The following is a 16110-nucleotide window of genomic DNA, read 5'->3' as shown; positions in this document are numbered from 1 at the left end:
GAGTAGTAGAACACAAAGTGGAAGAAAGTAGTAGCAGGATGTAAAACAAATAACAGTTGAATTCAGCCATCAAGGTGAAAAGATGTAGAGTACTGAGTGAGTGATAAGAGTATGAAGTAAGAAGAAGAGTGTGTCAACAGAATATGGGAGTTTCAATTGAACAATAGCAGTGCTACAGACAGATGGCAGTGCAGGCTGAAAGTGAAATTCATACAAATGGCCACAATCACTATAATGTTATGCAAATGGTGTTAATATCAGCTGTGATGATAGTGCTATTGGTGATCGGTGGTACTGAGTTAAAGGTAGGACTAACGCAACTAGGAATTTCCGGTTCAAACGTGATGCTATAAGAAGACAGTTTACATTTCTACATTCCATGTTACGGGAACACAAAAAAAGAACGGACATTTTCTAGTCATCAATTTATTAGCCCCACAAATTTTAACCAAAATAGACATAGCTAAGTTCTTAACCTCCCTGCTCCCAACCCCCACCCGGAGTCGGGATAGGTACAGGGAACCTTAAAGAGGTTATGAAAGAAGTATGTCGTATGTCAAGTGGAAGACTAGGGAAACGCAGAGCTCAGTGAGTTGCCGAACAAGGCGGAACTAGAGGCCACGATGACTTGGCGATGAATTCGAGACATCTTCACTTCAGTCAAACAGTACAGGAAGAAGAGGTGGTCTCCAGGAAGGAAGCCAGCTTTAAATTTGAAGGATATTTGGGCTAAAAGAGGAACGATGAGTACTCATGAAGACAGGGGTTTGGAAGAGGAAATAATCAGTTTCCCAAGTGGATACATCATATAATTAGAGAAATCATGAATTACGTGGGATTAACAAATATAGAGGGTATATTGAGTAAACTGGGAAATTTTGAGGTTACGGATGTAATGCGGGGTAAGGAGATTACGGGAATGATCGAAACATGGTTCATGGTAAGTTGTGAATTACAAATACTGGGTTATAATAATTGGAGTAAGATGAAACAAAGGGGAAGTACAAAAGGGCGATATCCAGGTGGAATATCAGTGTTTATAAAAGATGAAATATGTAATCAGGGAGAGCTATGGGAATCAGGACCTGAAGAAATGATTCGAGTGAAAATAGCTAAAAGGAAGTAAAAGAGAGAGAGAGAGAGAATGTTTCATAAAAAATTTAAAAAATGGTATTTGTTCGGGGCGTCGACCCATGTGGATCTTTTGCCCCTATGGGCACCATATTGTATGAACCTGCGTGTAATTGGAATGGCAGTAGTGTGGAATGTTGTGTGTGAGGAAAGGAAGATTAAGGACGTCACAAACACTCAGTCCCCAAGCCAGGGATATCAATCATTACAATTAAAAACCCCTGACCCGGCCGGGAATCGAACCCGGGGCCGCTGGGTGACAGGCAGACGCGCTGCCCCCTACACCATGGGGCCGGACGAGAATGTTTCATAGGTTTCTGCTACAACCATCCAATGGGGGTCCCTTCTGAGAGAAAAAACTTTTCTTGATGATCTTACTAGAGTAGTAAATCAGATTAAATTAAAGAATGAAGAAGCAGGAATAAACATAATGAGAGATTTCAATGCAAGGGTAGGTGAGAAGAATCCAATATGTGACAGAAATAGATGAAATATTAATAGAAGGAAGGAGAAGTAATACATGCTCAAGAATAGAGAGAAATTATTAGTAATGTATACACCAGAGGAATTATACATTCTGACCGGTGGATGAAGCAGGAAACTTAACATGTATAGTCGATTCAGGAGAGAGTTTGATAGATTTAGTGACAGCGTCTCAGGAGGCTCTGACTTATATCAAAAACATAAAGGTAATAAAGGTAAAAAAATGGGAAGCTCCCCATCATTCCCTAGTTGTTATTCGATTACTGCGTGGTGAAGGAAAACCAAAAGGAAAACAATATACAGTAGAACTCCTATTTAGCATTTTTACAGGGACCTGATTTAAAAAAAACCGTAGATGGGGGTTTACACTGAATCAAAGTTTCAGTAGAAAGCACACCTTTTCCAGAAATCGTTGCCTGTATTAACATAAACTGCAACATCACACATTATTTACAGAGTGACAGCAATAAAACTCAAGGAGATATCTACCCTACACAATATACTGAAGTCACAATTTTGTACTGTTTGTGCTGGAGATTACTCCTGTATTAAACTTTCCCTGCTATCTAAGCAAGAGACCTGTACTGCACCATACCTAGCTTTGGCTCAGATGGTTCTTCGAAAAATAAATATATAAATAAATGTAATTAAATAAATAATTAATGATTGTTTGGGTACAGCCTAACAAATTTGTTCCTTTGCATTATCATCAGATTAACAGACCTATACTATTTGATTGGATAACTGCTGAAGGCTATGGTTGATGATCCTCAACACATACACAGAAATGTGGTTCCTAGATGATGGATCGTTATTCCATACATACATCTTCATTGTACACTGTTACACCTTTTAGCATTCAGTCTGTAAGCCTCTGCGAATTAACTAATTGCTTCCATAATCCTCTACTTGTAACCAGATCTGTAGGTTCTTTTAGTTGCACACCTCTTAAAACTTTGTCTCCCTCTACATCTCTTAGTTGGTTAAGAAATTGTTTTCAATGTTATTTAAGAGTATGTTTGCTATTATTCCTGATAATGGTGATCCCATGGTTAACCCTTCCTTTTGACAGTAAATTTTTGTCGGTGAATGCATAACTGCTTTGGTTTAGGGTTGTTCCTCTAAGGTCATACACGATTTTCGAAAAAAGTCGGAAAGGATACCAAACTCTCCCAAAAAGGTATTTAAAAAGGCATGAAACAGCAATCAATTTGTTTAACAATTTTTGCAGATGTTTTACAAGCAGCAGGTTACAAATCAGCATGGTATTTTCTAATTCCAAAAGTCTGAATGCACATATTCAGTTTCATACTTTCTGGCTCCATGGCTAAATGGTTAGCGTGCTGGCCTTTGGTCACAGGGGTCTCGGATTCGATTCCCAGCGGGATTTGGACTTTAAACCATAATTAGTTAATTCCCCTGATACGGGGACTGGGTGTATGTGTCATCTTCATCATAATTTCATCCTCATCACGACCCCCTCGTGTTATCCCTGCTCCACTGAGCGAGGGAGGTAGATACCCAATGCTGAACGTCTGCATCGAAGGAGACGCGGCCAGGCGGACCGCAACGGACGGAGCCGTCACTTACAGAGTACGTATGGTACTCGACTGAGCTCACAACAGCGGGCTCGGCAGGAGTCTCGCTATCTTGATTAATAAATTTCATGATGTTCCGTATTGATATCTATAGTATGTCATAGAAAGAAAGAGATCCACCTTATCAATACTAAATTTATTAATGTTTTTTAAAACAGGACCGGTTTCGACTTATTACAAGTCATCCTCAGCTGTCATTTACATACACATTAGAATACATGTTTTAACAGTTGTATCTTACAAATAAACATGTCATGTTTGATAGACATTAGGTAGTATGTCTAGAAGTGAAATTCTGTTTCTTACGTCTAAGTTTAGAAGATCAAGAATATTAAAAAGATATCTATCTTTAACACATTAAAAGAATTATAACACATGATAAAATTTGTTGTTTACATCTGACCTTGAATATAGCATTAACGTTCAAGTTTTACTAGTAATAGTTCTTTAAAAGGATTTTCATATTGCGTTGTTTTTAGTCGACTAAATATGCACATGTGCTTATACAGTATACTTTTTATTAGGCTTAGACTTTGTCAAAATGAGCAATGTGAATCCGAAGTTGAATTTACAATAACAAAGTGAAATGCGTTTGAAATAAGAGTAAGCTAGGTAATTGTAACCTCTGTTGAATGACTCCTTCAATTATATGCTATTCAAAATACATTTCATGCAAAGAAGACATTAGCACACTTCAATATATAAAAATTGAAAGGTATAAGACAATCATAAGTTTTGTGAAATTCATATGAAGTATTGTTCTTTCTTCATGCGTATGTGTCAAGTTCAAATGGGGTAGTATACTTTATATAAACTTTGTCAAATTAAATGATGTGAATCTGAATTTGAGATTGCGTTGAGAAATGAAATGCCAGGTAATTAAAACCTGTATTGAATGACCTCTTCAAATATATACTGTGTAAAATACATTATATGCAACATAAGACAATGGTTCATTTCAATATGCAAGTTAAAAGGTAAGAGGCAGTCCTGCAAATTTGTAAATCTTCATATGAAGTACTGTTCTTCACGTGTACATGCCAAGTTCAAATGGGGCACTATTGGCCACTGTAAGATATTTGCTAAAGTCCAATCACTATAAACTTATACTGTCTTGTTAAATATACAGATTGAAGATGAATGTGCTGCTGGGGTTATGAAAGCTGTTGTTGTAGGTGGTTCTTTTTCAGTCTATGATACTTGCTAACTATCTGTAAAAAGTAAATGAAATCAATTAGAAGCGTATTAGAATGTTAAAGTGTTAAACTTGTGTGTGTGTGTGTGTGTGTGTGTGTGTGTATTGTAGAGATTACTTACTGTCGTGAGATGATTGGGAAGTGTATCGCTTGGCAGCTTGGCGTGTACTATATCGTGAACTTGTGGTATTAGTGTCTGTTGTCGTGAGGGGAATGGAGGGGTGGGGAAGGGGAGTTCCTAACTGTGTAGAGGTGGAGTTATTCGTGTCTTTCTCCTGCGCTGTGGATTGCGCGTGGTGTTGTTTATTGACTGTTCTCAGATAATAGTTTTTTATAAAAGGGATGATTTTATTAAATAAAATATTGGTTTTATCTGTTATTTCATTAATGTTATAATTAGGGTTGGCATATTGGTCTACTGTTATATATAGTTCTTCAGTAATATTGAATAAGGGTCCTTTGGGGTTTGTGCTTAATATTATCATTTCATTATCTATGTTAGTAAAGTTATGTTTGTAATCAACCATGTGTTGTCCTATTGCCGAAAAATGGTTGTGTTTTATGGCTTTGACGTGTTCGTTGTACCTGATAGTAAAGTTTCTGCCTGTACGTCCTATGTAGCTTGTTAGGCAGTTATTGCAGTGGATACGGTAAACTCCAGAACGAAGGTATTTGTTGTTATTGTTGATAGTTTTTGTGTTACGTATGATGATGTTGCTGTTATGTGTAGTCTTGTAGGCTATTTCAAGGTTATGTTTTTTGAAAATGTTGGTTAACGAGTATATGTGCGTGTTATTAAATGTAAAGGTTGCGTAGTTTTTCTTAGGTTTGTCCATTTTTGATAATTTAGTTTTGGGTTTTGATTTGAACTTATGAATGATTGAATTGACTGTATCTTTCTTGTATCCATTTTTTCTTGCTATTTCTTGGATTAAATGTATCTCTTCATTAAAATCTGTTTTTGAAAGCGGTATGTTAAAGGCTCTATAAACCGTACTGTAATATGCTGCTTTTTTATGGGAGTTAGGATGAATGGAATCTGTTGCTATTGTATTTATTGTATGGGTGGGCTGGCGATAAATTTTGAAAGTTAAATGATTGTCTTGTCTAGTAATGGTCAAATCGAGATAGTTCAGTTTGCAGTTGTTTTCTGATTCTTTTGTAAACTGTATATGTAGGTCTATGGTGACAACACTTTATTAGACAAATTAAACACCATAGACCCACATTTCAGGGTTATGTTTTTTGAAAATGTTGGTTAACGAGTATATGTGCGTGTTATTAAATGTAAAGGTTGCGTAGTTTTTCTTAGGTTTGTCCATTTTTTATAATTTAGTTTTGGGTTTTGATTTGAACTTATGAATGATTGAATTGACTGTATCTTTCTTGTATCCATTTTTTCTTGCTATTTCTTGGATTAAATGTATCTCTTCATTAAAATATGTTTTTGAAAGCGGTATGTTAAAGGTTCTATAAACCGTACTGTAATATGCTGCTTTTTTATGGGAGTTAGGATGAATGGAATCTGTTGCTATTGTATTTATTGTATGGGTGGGCTGGCGATAACTTTTGAAAGTTAAATGATTGTCTTGTCTAGTAATGGTCAAATCGAGATAGTTCAGTTTGCAGTTGTTTTCTGATTCTTTTGTAAACTGTATATGTAGGTCTATGGTGTTTAATTTGTCTAATAAAGTACAATAAACGGAATATTCTTTTGGTGCCGATTTGTTGATGACGTATTTGCTATCATCGATAATAGACTAACTAGTGACAACACTTTATTAGACAAATTAAACACCATAGACCCACATATACAGTTTACAAAAGAATCAGAAAACAACTGCAAACTGAACTATCTCGATTTGACCATTACTAGACAAGACAATCATTTAACTTTCAAAATTTATCGCAAGCCCACCCATACAATAAATACAATAGCGACAGATTCCATTCATCCTAACTCCCATAAAAAAGCAGCATATTACAGTATGGTTTATAGAGCCTTTAACATACCGCTTTCAAAAACAGATTTTAATGAAGAGATACATTTAATCCAAGAAATAGCAAGAAAAAATGGATACAAGAAAGATACAGTCAATTCAATCATTCATAAGTTCAAATCAAAACCCAAAACTAAATTATCAAAAATGGACAAACCTAAGAAAAACTACGCAACCTTTACATTTAATAACACGCACATATACTCGTTAACCAACATTTTCAAAAAACATAACCTTGAAATAGCCTACAAGACTACACATAACAGCAACATCATCATACATAACACAAAAACTATCAACAATAACAACAAATACCTTCGTTCTGGAGTTTACCGTATCCGCTGCAATAACTGCCTAACAAGCTACATAGGACGTACAGGCAGAAACTTTACTATCAGGTACAACGAACACGTCAAAGCCATAAAACACAACCATTTTTCGGCAATAGGACAACACATGGTTGATTACAAACATAACTTTACTAATATAGATAATGATATGATAATATTAAGCACAAACCCCAAAGGACCCTTACTCAATATTACTGAAGAACTATATATAACAGTAGACCAATATGCCAACCCTAATTATAACATTAATGAAATAACAGATAAAACCAATATTTTATTTAATAAAATCATCCCTTTTATAAAAAACTATTATCTGAGAACAGTCAATAAACAACACCACGCGCAATGCACAGCGCAGGAGAAAGACACGAATAACTCCACCTCTACACAGTTAGGAACTCCCCTTCCCCACCCCTCCATTCCCCTCACGACAACAGACACTAATACCACAAGTTCACGATATAGTACACGCCAAGCTGCCAAGCGATACACTTCCCAATCATCTCACGACAGTAAGTAATCTCTACAAAACACACACACACGCACGCACGCACGCACGCACGCACGCACGCACGCACGCACGCACGCACGCACACACACACACACACACACACACACAAGTTTAACACTTTAACATTCTAATACGCTTCTAATTGATTTCATTTACTTTTTACAGATAGTTAGCAAGTATCCTAGACTGAAAAAGAACCACCTACAACAACAGCTTTCATAACCCCAGCAGCACATTCATCTTCAATCTGTATATTTAACAAGACAATATAAGTTTATAGTGATTGGACTTTAGCAAATATCTTACAGTGGCCAATAGTGCCCCATTTGAACTTGGCATGTACACGTGAAGAACAGTACTTCATATGAAGATTTACAAATTTGCAGGACTGCCTCTTACCTTTTAACTTGCATATTGAAATGAACCATTGTCTTATGTTGCATATAATGTATTTTACACAGTATATATTTGAAGAGGTCATTCAATACAGGTTTTAATTACCTAGCATTTCATTTCTCAACGCAATCTCAAATTCAGATTCACATCATTTAATTTGACAAAGTTTATATAAAGTATACTACCCCATTTGAACTTGACATATACGCATGAAGAAAGAACAATACTTCATATGAATTTCACAAAACTTATGATTGTCTTATACCTTTCAATTTTTATATATTGAAGTGTGCTAATGTCTTCTTTGCATGAAATGTATTTTGAATAGCATATAATTGAAGGAGTCATTCAACAGAGGTTACAATTACCTAGCTTACTCTTATTTCAAACGCATTTCACTTTGTTATTGTAAATTCAACTTCGGATTCACATTGCTCATTTTGACAAAGTCTAAGCCTAATAAAAAGTATACTGTATAAGCACATGTGCATATTTAGTCGACTAAAAACAACGCAATATGAAAGTCCTTTTAAAGAACTATTACTAGTAAAATTTGAACGTTAATGCTATATTCAAGGTCAGATGTAAACAACAAATTTTATCATGTGTTATAATTCTTTTAATGTGTTAAAGATAGATATCTTTTTAATATTCTTGATCTTCTATACTTAGACGTAAGAAGCAGAATTTCACTTCTAGACATACTACCTAATGTCTATCAAACATGACATGTTTATTTGTAAGATACAACTGTTAAAACATGTATTCTAATGTGTATGTAAATGACAGCTGAGGATGACTTGTAATAAGTCGAAACCGGTCCTGTTTTTAAAAAACATTAATAAATTTAGTATTGATAAGGTGGATCTCTTTCTTTCTATGACATAGGAGTCTCGCTGAAGATAAGGACTGCGCAGGGCCGTCCGACTCCTCCTCCTCCTCGAAATGTTTTTTGATAAAATAATTTCGGTAATGATCTTTCCACAGGTTCACCTACGGAAACCTTGTTACAACTTTTACTTCCTCTAAATAATCAAGTTTGGTCATCTTTCCACACATATCGGAAACTGCGCAAAGCAGATCCCGCGCACTGGTCTGAAGATCTCACTAAATCATTCAATCGGTAGTAGCGATGGGCGATGTGTACAAAGGGCAGGGACGTAATCAGCACGAGCTTATGACTCGCGCTTACTGGGAATTCCTCGTTCATGGGGAACAATTGCAAGCCCCAATCGCGCAGGTAGCATGTGGGCGTCAAGTCAAAAGACCATCAGGCCTCTCCGATGGCTACACGCCATTCTTCTTCTTCTTAAGATTATTATAATTTTTTTTTTTTTGCTAGGGGCTTTACGTCGCACCGACACAGATAGGTCTTATGGCGACGATGGGATAAAAAGGCCTGGGAGTTGGAAGGAATCGGCCGTGGCCTTAATTAAGGTATAGCCCCAGCATTTGCCTGGTGTGAAAATGGGAAACCACGGAAAACCATCTTCAGGGCTGCCGATAGTGGGATTCGAACCTACTATCTCCCGGATGCAAGCTCACAGCCGCACGCCTCTACGCGCACGGCCAACTTGCCCGGTCTTCTTCTTATTATTATTAAAAATTGCAATAGCATCACTCCAGAGGCTTGCAGTAAAGGTTTCCATTTTCTTACTTCAAACGGCGTCATCTAACCTAGGTTTACGCGCACATATTATGAAAACACATTTCAAGCTCCCCGTAGAGTAATGATAACCTTTTCACTATAAATTTAAATGGAAACAGCCTTTCTGAAATTTAACCAGATGTGAAAATACAAAGCCTCATCTCAGAAATCAGTTATGTACACCACTATATCTTGAAAAGGAGAGGTTTCACATTTTTATTTTATTTCAGTACCTAACATTAAAATTAAGCAATCGTTTATGTCAGCTGGTATTTCTAAGGAGTGAAATGCTGTCAGTGCACATATTGCGAAAACATTTTTTCCTAATTTTTGTTTACATCAGTCGGAGTTGTGGGAGATTTTTAATCGTCATCGACAGCACCTTTGAATTTCAGGGAGAGCTTGCTCCTGCATGTAGCGAGGAATCAATACGGAAGATGATCGATTGCATTCAATATAAATGGTGGAGTAGTGTGTATGAATATTTATAACAGAAAAACGAACACACCCAAATTTGCCTGTAATAACGGATGATTCAGTAAAAGGGTTCTCACTGTAACCAAAGGATATTACACAGATTATATAGGAATTTTCGAAGGGCATAATAATATTGTCATTACAACAGAGTTCTCTTCTACCGTACTACAGCAGCCGCGGTCAGATGTATATCCAGGTCTGACATCTCAGTTTAGCCCTACATGCCCACGCTCTAAATTCCACTTCTGCCTTGAATCATCCTTAGCAAGCTTATGTATTTTTCATAGGTTCTTTATGTCCCATAACCATAACAAATAGAAATAAATACAGTAGAGTCTCGTTAATCCGAACTAATTGGGACCGGAGTCTGTTCGGATTACGAAATTTTCGAATTAACCAGAAAATGTTTTCTAATAATAATGTTATTGTTTTTACGTCCCGCTAACTACTTGTATGGTTTCGAAGACGCCTAGGTGCCGGAATCTTCTCCCGCAGGAGTTCTTTTACGTGCCAGTAAATCTACTTACACGAGGCTGATGTATTTGAGCACCTTCAAATAACACAGAACTCAGCCAGGATCGAACCTGCCAAATTGGGGTGAGAAGGCCAGCGCCTCAAACCGTCTGAGGAAAATAGTTTTACAATACAGTAGGCTACAGTACCTACTGTAATTTAAATGTCAATTCTTAGCAGTTACATTAACAAAATACTCTATAAAATTACAGTAGGGTTTTGTTAAGAACCTGTAGACAAGAAAACGACTGTGAAAATGACATTAGCGAGTGGATGGAATCTGACTGTCATCAATTACAAACAGACCAAGAAATTGTAGCTATGGTGGAGAAAGAATCTGAAGTTGATGAGGAACAGAGTGACGACGAAGAAGACCACAATGAACAACTAGTGTCACATTCAGATGCCGCGGCCGCCTTAGAACTTGACGTACGCTACGTCGAGCAACACTCCGCTGCTACGCCCACTGATGTTATGTTTATGAGACGCTGGTTTAACACTGCATCTTCAAGTAGGTTCCATTCACTACGGCAAAAGAAACTAAAAGACTCTGTAAAGAGAAACGACCAGTGATTGATGGTTTATGATGTGTAATTATGTTTACATTAAGTTCTTCTAGTAACATATGACTAATAAAATGCAATTAAATATTCATTCTATAATATGTTCTTTCATTTCAATAAGGATATATATTGTGCCCGTTCACACGTTCGCGACAGATTACAAAATGGCGCCGACTGAAGGTATGGGCCATGTAATCTATTGCAAGCAAGGAATAGTCACCTGTTATGATGTTATAGAGGGCCGTGTACGTCATGGAATGGTTAAGTATTCGGGTAAAACGGACAGTGGACGGTCTACAGTATTGTTTTTTTTTTTTTAAGTAGAAAAAACTTGATTATTATTAAAAGACTTCATCTTGAATTTTTCACGACGTAGAGAGCGGACGCAATTACCGTCAGCGGAATAATTCTTTTAGGAGAAGCAAAGGATCACGTATAAGAGGAGTAGTGTTTTCAAATGGTTGAATAAGAATAGAGAATAAGTTTTCGTCAAGATTCAAAAGCAGTTCAGACAGAAAATAGACGTACTGAATTGATTATCTCTTTTTTTTGCTAGGGGCTTTACGTCGCACCGACACAGATAGGTCTTACGGCGACGATGGGGTAGGAAAGGTCTAGGAGTTGGAAGGAAGCGGCCGTGGCCTTAATTAAGGTACAGCCCCAGCATTTGCCTGGTGTGAAAATGGGAAACCACGGAAAACCATCTTCAGGGCTGCCGATAGTGGGATTCGAACCTACTATCTCCCGGATGCAAGCTCACAGCCGCGCGCCTCTACACGCACGGCCAACTCGCCCGGTAAATTGATTATCTTACGAAATTGCGGATACGTCGGAGAGCTACAAAGAAAAATAAAAATAAATAAAATTAAGGATTAGAGACGTCAGAGAAGAATAGTAAAATGGCTGTATACTGCAATATAATCTTCAACTTTGAGACTGACAAGAAGATGATGAAGATGATGTGTTAAATACACATGATGGACCAACCTGGGAACAATTCATCTTACCATACGATCAGGCAATGACGAGGAAGGTGACGGGTAACCATCCAACCGAGCCATGACGAGGCAAGGCAACGGGAATCCAGATAGTACTACCAGAACGAAGGAGTGGATGATGTACCATTTGTTCAACCCGTGACCGAACCGAAGACCCAACTACATCCATTTGGGAACCGAACAGCTGGACCAGGGACAACCATGAGCGAGCTAAGTCATTCACAATATTTTATCGCATAATTTTTGGTTTGCCTACACATGTACCTTAGGTATGTGCCGATGGGCTAATTGTAGACCGATAAATATGGCAATGCAAGTGAAAGTTACCAGCGAAGTGTCAGATATTTAAGTTCGTAGTTACATGATTTAGTAATATAGCAATAATTTATGCTATATCGACCAGGATATTTGAATGAAGCGTGAGGTTTGAAAGAGAAATGTGAAACAGCTGATTTTAATGACATACTGGGAGATCATTGAGATTTCATAGAAGTAATGTTTAAAGTTGACGTCACGAATGGTCGTGCGCGGTGTAGAAATAAACAAAAATGGAATTACGCATTGTTTGGTACATAGAAAGGGCATTGAACGCATCTGTAGGTTATGAGAAGCAGCGACTTGTAAATGTTATATTAAGAAAAAGTGTGGTACTTTGACGTAGTCGAGAAGTTGGGGACGTGATAAATTATTATGGAGGCTACGGTAATATATTAAATGGATGTTGTAATAAGGATATGAATATGGTAATTGGATGAAAGATTCGAGTTATATATAGTGATATGAGAAGTTTTGCACGATGCAGGGGCCATCGTGTATCGGCAAGTTAAGATATGCCACACTACAAGTTGATTTTATGATTAGTTTACGTAAGATTGCCATCACCGCTGGAGCGACACAAGCCAAGGTACGAACTGGGTTTACTATTATAGATGTATGCTCATGACGTAATCGTATGTCAGTGTAGATGATTTATAATGAACATCAGAATACGATACTTTGAATAGCTGTAGTTATTTTCGTGTGGCTATTTCTAGCCGAGTGCAGCCCTTGTAAGGCAGACCCTCCGATGAGGGTGGGCGGCATCTGCCATGTGTAGGTAACTGCGTGTTATTGTGGTGGAAGATAGTGTTATGTGTGGTGTGAGAGTTGCAGGGATGTTGGGAACAGCACAAACACCCAGCCCCCGGGCCATTGGAATTAACCAATGAAGGTTAAAATCCCCGACCCGGCCGGAAATCGAACCCGGGACCCTCTGAACCGAAGGCCAGTACGCTGACCATTCAGCCAACGAGTCGGACATAGCTGTAGTTAACCAGATGCATTACGACACCGATGTATATGAGATTATGTTTCTAAACCTCGTGGCATAGCGCTTCCATAGTAATTGCGAAAGAGAGAGAAAAGTAGCTTGCATTGTAGTTGAAGGTTATTGGAATATAACTAAAGAAAGGGACATTGAACCTAAAAGGACATGTGTATGACAGCCAAAGATTATGTTGAAAATTAGTTAGATAGCTTGACCGATTAATATTCTCCGATTGAACGTACATTTCTTTAACGAACTTCAGCCAGGGAAAGGCTAGAGTAGGAGCCGTATTTATCTGGCACTAGGAAAGAATGCCTTAGTTCGAAAGTAGTTATCCACGCACAACGAGATCGTTGCAACAAAATCATGACTTCGGATTTTACTCGGAATTATCTTAATTTTACTTAGATCTACTTTCGATTTCCTTTAATTTATTCAGATTTATTTAAATGTATTCTAATTTATTCAGACTTAACTTATTAGTGTATTTTAGATGCATTTCGGCTGAACATTATGTCCAAGTGAGACTGGTTTAATCAGACTAAGGAAATGAACTATCGTAACAAGTTAATGGTGTTGATGTTACACTTTCATTCAAACCGCAAGGTGGACCTCAGATGTGTCCAGTGATCTATTGTAAATGTGTAAATACTTAACTTCTACTTCACAAAGGAACTGATCTTAATAATTTTAAAATACTGAATATTATTTTTGTTTTATTTTAAGAGCCAGCGCTCCATACTTATTTTCAGTCAATTTTAAATAATGCGTCGCATATTATGGTAATTTAATAATTCAAGATTTATTAATAAATATCTTGTTATTTTTCTATAATTGCTTGTGTCATGAATTCTTTAATTACTGTCTAGCTCGTAAGTTAATTAATAACTAAGAAAAGTACCGTGAAATTGGGTGCTTCCTTTAATCATGGTAAGTTCTCTCGAGATCAATATTCGGAAAAGGTTGTCGACGATTATTATTATGTCGTGAGTGTCGGTAGGTGTCACCCGTGAGTTGGGATTCTCTTGAACTCACGTAAAGCGAATTCTACAGTAAGATTACATGTCTTACTTGCCATAAGAAAACCCTGAGGTATCCGCTGAGCAACTCCATTTCGTCAAACTAGGCTGCCCAACGACGAGTAAAAATGGAGGTATCGGGTAAAGAATGTAATGTGCGAATAAGCAGTCACAATATATATATATATATATTTTTTTTTTTTAAATTGAATATTTCAGTTCAGATTAACCAGACTTTCGGATTAACGGGACTCTAGTGTACTTGAGAATTTTAACATTTTCTTACGCTAAATGCAGGTTTTGCCCTAATGTGAATTACATTAAATCAAATATAGAGGCTGTTTCTAAATTCCCATAACAGACTTTGAGGGCTTGCAGTGGAGACCAAGATGGTTAAATTTAACACAGGAATTTGTGCCCAGAAACGTACTGTCTTCCCGCTATCCGCGAAAAACCACCACAGCACACGTTCACAGCTTCCCCCATTTTTGGTGCTCTGTCTGGCTCCTGTTGCTTGTCGTCTGGGTCAAATTACAGGTGGGGCTCGATGTGACGACCACCAACGTCAACACAGGCATGGTACCCCTGTACCATGTTCTCATACACAAAAACACCAATTCCTGATCCTCCAACATTCACCGCAGTCATAACCCATGTCATTAGATCTTCCTCGGATTCCACAGGTGTCTCGTAAATCAAGTTTTCATGTGACCCTACAGGTAGCAGTCTAGCGGTGCGAAGTCAGGTGAATGTGCAGGCCAAGTAATCGGGCCACCACGACCTATCCACTATTGCCCAAATTTTTAGTGCAGATGAATTATTGTACGTACAACTTACTGCTGTGTACGTAGTAAAGAATTATTGCTGTACTGTAGTATGAACAAAAATCACAAGTACAACAGCGGGTACAACATGTCTCCGTGCGGATCACACACTCAACTGAATGACATTGAATGTCAGCAAACCTGTAGGGGTATGAGACATCACGTGATCGTTCAATGACGTACGTACTCTAGTCAGTGGCGCGTACAATGCAGGGGATATGAACATGTGCTGTGGTGGGTTTTTTACGGGTAGTGGGAAGACGGTACGGTTCCGGACACAAGTTTCTACGCTAAACTTAACCGTCTTGTTCCCCACTGCAAGCTCTTAAAGTCTGTAATGGGAATATAGAAAAACCCTGTATAATTGCATTGCTCATATGGAACAATTTTTGGGACTTCAAATTTCTTCCATTAAATGCGGGTTTATGCTAAATTGAGATCCATGCAAAATTGGGGTTATACTGTATTAAATATTACAGAAACAATTTGTAAGTAGTGAAGAACACAGAGATGAATTTAGGGATTATTATAGGGGGAAAACGTTTGAAATATTGAAGTTATGTATTAAGAATATGAAGGACAATAATAACATAGATGAAGCAATAAGAACAGTAGTGTTAAGCCCCCTTAAACAACAATCATCATCATTATCATTATTAGGAAAAGTAGCTGGCAAAAAAAAAAAAAAAAAAAAAAAAGTTGGAAAATAAACAAAAACTTATGGTATAATGATGAGTGTGAGAAAAAGAAAACTGAAGTGATAAAGGCATTAAAAGTGCACAGAAATAAGGGAACTCAGGACCTAAGGATAGACTTCTGCAGTAGGAGGAAGGAGTACAAAGATTTAATGAGTGAAAATAGAAAGAACTGGCAGACCAAAGAGGTACTACAATAGGTATTGTAAAGAAAATGAAACTAAGAACGTATGGAACAGAATAAGCAAAATCTGTAAAGAAATTAAAAGTAGTAAACAAGCAAGTATAAGCGATAAGGAATGGAGAACACTCTGCCTGTACTTGACGATCCAATAACTACGGATTTTAGAGACATAAACAAAAAGAAGGGTGGGAAATCAGGTGCTGTTAGTGGAATTACTT

The 16110-nt window shown here is 37.4% G+C and overlaps 1 protein-coding gene across 1 annotated transcript in view; it reads right to left on the bottom strand.

The window, feature by feature from the left end:
* Positions 1-16110, bottom strand: part of Brr2 (U5 small nuclear ribonucleoprotein l(3)72Ab) — a 226235-nt gene that overhangs the window by 15404 nt on the left and 194721 nt on the right. The window lies entirely within an intron of this gene.

The sequence above is a fragment of the Anabrus simplex genome, chromosome 1 (assembly GCF_040414725.1).
Source record: "Anabrus simplex isolate iqAnaSimp1 chromosome 1, ASM4041472v1, whole genome shotgun sequence".
NCBI classification, from domain to species: domain Eukaryota; kingdom Metazoa; phylum Arthropoda; class Insecta; order Orthoptera; family Tettigoniidae; genus Anabrus; species Anabrus simplex.
The sequence above is the reverse complement of the archived record's forward strand: the minus strand, read 5'-3'. Positions and strand labels throughout refer to the sequence as shown.